The sequence below is a fragment of the Nicotiana sylvestris genome, chromosome 7, assembly GCF_000393655.2.
Source record: "Nicotiana sylvestris chromosome 7, ASM39365v2, whole genome shotgun sequence".
NCBI classification, from domain to species: domain Eukaryota; kingdom Viridiplantae; phylum Streptophyta; class Magnoliopsida; order Solanales; family Solanaceae; genus Nicotiana; species Nicotiana sylvestris.
The window spans coordinates 142,730,263-142,733,745 of NC_091063.1; positions in this window are offsets into that span (position 1 = coordinate 142,730,263).

The window sequence follows — 3,483 nt, forward strand, 5'->3', positions numbered from 1 at the left end:
ATTTCAACTACAGTAGAGGTGCAATATGAGGCAACTCAAGTAGTTGAAGAAGTTGTTGTTGATTTAGATAATTTTAGGGTTTTCTTTTTCGTCTTCATTTCTCTGTTCTTATGTTTTGTACTGTGCAAATTAATCGTATTTGGTTATTAAATTACTAGGATGTTTACAACTTCAGTTTGGTTTAACTTTAGCAGGTAATAACTTCAGTTTGGTTAACTTTAGGTTTAATCTAAAATTAATAAAACAGTTTTTACACAATAACGAGAAGCCTATACAATTTTGAAATTTTCCTGTTTGTGAAGTAATTTATATAATTCATATCAGATTATCGTGTCTTTATTCTCATTCCTTTTCTTTTCTTGTTGCAGTGACTCATACATGGCTGAAAATATACAAAGTGATAAGGTGATGATGGGTGAAAGTGGGGCTTCTAATTCAAATGCAACAAGTCAAGCTCAAACAACGGAGCCAAATATAACTAAAAAAAGGAGAAAAAGGTTTGTTGTGTGGGATCATTTTACAGAAATTATTACTTCTAAAGGGAGTACAAAAGCAAAATGTGACTATTGCTTTATTGAGTATGTATTTAAGACCAAAGACGGTATGTCGACACTTCTTTCTCATATGCTTAAGTGTCCTAAACGCCCTACTATTGTTGGTAAAAAACAATCAAATTTAGGCTTTCAATCTGCTCCGGGGGATAGTCAGGGTGACGTAGCTGTTGTTACTTGAAAATTTGAACAAGAAGAATGTAGGAAGACATTATGTCGTATGGTAATAGTTGATGAGCTTCCTTTTAGCTTTGTTGAGAAAGAAGGTTTTAGAGACTTTATGAAAGTGGCGCAACCGTATTTTCGGATCCCTTCCCGTAGTACTGTAACTAGGGATTGTTTTGATCTTTTTAATGAAGAAAAGCAAAAGTTGAAGAGGTTTTTTATAGAAATAAAACAAAGAGTATGCATTACCACTGATACCTGGACTTCTATACAAAGAATCAATTACATGTGTATTACTGCCCATTGGATTGATAGTGAATGGAATATGCATAAAAGAATAATTAATTTTTGTCCTATTATTAGTCATAAAGGCGAAGATATGGCAAACGGTACTGGTAGGTGCTTATGTGAGTGGGGGATAAATAAGATCTTCACTTTCACAGTTGATAATGCAAGCTCAAATAATGTGACAGTAAAAGAATTATCTAAGCAATTAACAAAAATGGGAACTAATTTGATGAATGGTACTCACCTTCACGTGAGATGTATGGCTCACATCATGAATCTTGTGGTCCAGGATGGTTTAAAAGAATCTTCAATGTCTATTGAACGTGTTAGGCATGCAGTGAGATATGTTAGGCAGTCTCCTGCGAGGTTGAAGAGGTTTCAAGAATGTTTTGATGCTGAACAACTCAATTCTAAGAAAACTTTATGCTTAGATGTTCCAACTAGATGGAATTCCACCTACTTGATGCAGGGTTGTTGAATTTGAAAGTGCATTTTCACATTATGCTTCTAGTGAAATTGGCTTGAGATATTATCTTGAGCATTCTTATATTGATGTTGGAATTCCTATAGGTGAAATTTTGAGTAGTGATTGGGAGAATGTAAAAAGAATTACAAAGTTTCTTGAAATCTTCTATCTTCTTACTTTGAAGATATCTGGACCACGTTATGTTACATCGAATATTTATTTTCTTAAAATTTGCGCAGTTGCTGTCTATTTGAAGCAATTCATAGCAAATGAAGATATAGTTTTAAGTGAAATGGCAAAGAATATGAAAGAAAAGTTTGATAAGTATTGGGGTAATCCAGGGAAAATGAACAAGATAATTTTTATCTCATAAATTTTGGATCCACGTTACAAGATCGAATCAGTTGGCTTTGCACTTGTAAAGTTGTTTGGTATAGATCCGGGGGCAACTATACAAGCAGAAGTGATGAAGTACGTGACTTCATTATTCAGTGAGTATGTAAAGTCCAGCTCAAAAGGTGTTGTGCTTACTTCATCTTCAGATTGTTCTTCATTGGACACTTCGACTTCCGGGCTTTCTGGCAGTCAAGCAAGCACAAAAAATATAGGACTTTTAGAATCACTCATGCAAGATATAAAAAAATATAAAAATGGGAGTGGATACTAGAACATAGTTAGATAAATATTTAGGTGAAGAAACTGAGAATGACACTAAAGAATTTAATGTTCTTCTTTGGTGGAAATTGAACTCAGCTAGATTTCCTATTCTTGAGGAGATGGCTCGTGATGTATTAGCTGTTCCGGTTTCAAGTGTGGCATCCGAATGTGCGTTTAGTACGGGAGGACGTCTTCTTGATTCATTTAGGAGTTCATTAACTCCTAAATTGGTGCAAGCTCTAGTGTGTCTTCAAGATTGGCTTCGAAACGAAAAATTAAAACAACCCATTAGTATTGAGGAAGATCTTGATAAAATCGAGCAGCTTGAACAAGGTAATAATATTGTTACTATATTTATTGTATATAAGTGTTGTTGATATGCTTATATTTATCGCACGACTCATTATTTTAATTTTTTTTCTTCAGATTTAGCCAGCAATGGAAAGGACTCTTCCGTAATTGACGTGTAGTGTTAATATATTTGGTAAGATTATTCATCAGCAATTCTTTTTCTAAAACTCATACTTTCAAATTCAAAATCATATATCCCATTTACAAGCACTCAGCAATCCGCTTTGTACAAAAATTGGAAGCATAGGCATCCATTTTTCAACTTGTTTTACTGCAACCTTTGTGTCTTTTCCAGGACAACAAAGTTGTTCATATTTGCACCAGAAGATATCAACCTCTGATTCTCCAAACAAGAACCAGAGGCAAAATTAGCAAAGTTCAACATAGATGTTGACACCTACTTTTTGATGAAATTACATGAATGTTTGTCTGCTTTAGAGTTTAGATGACTTTCTGATGATCAGCAATGTCTTCTTTGCACGCGCTCTTTAATAATATGTTCGTCATTCAAATGCAGGTCGAGTGTGGCCTCTGTTTGAACTCGAGCGTGAAGAAATTGCTCAGGAACCAACTTTATCTGTTGTGTAACTGTGTGCCAAGGCATCATCCACTATCTTGATCTGACTTTATCTGCTGTGTAACTTGTAAAGCTGTTTGCAGCTCTGCTGAATTATTATTATTATTAGTACAGTCCTGAAGATCTTTAGCATGCAAGCTCTGCGGACTTTATCTGTTGCGATGGTGTTTAACTGTTGTGTAACTTGTAAAGTTGTTTGCAGCTCTGCCGACTTATTATTATTAGTACAGTCCTGAAGATATTTAGCATGCAGCTCTGCTGACTTTATCTACTGCGATGGTATTTATTTGCTCTGTATGTAGAAGCATTTTTCTGTACAAAAGAGTAACTTAGTGTTCTTTTTGCTGTTTGATGATGTCTGTTGAATTTTATATTCTTGAGTAGAAGTTGCAGAAGAATAGAGTGAAAGGAATTTAAAGTAATCAAGT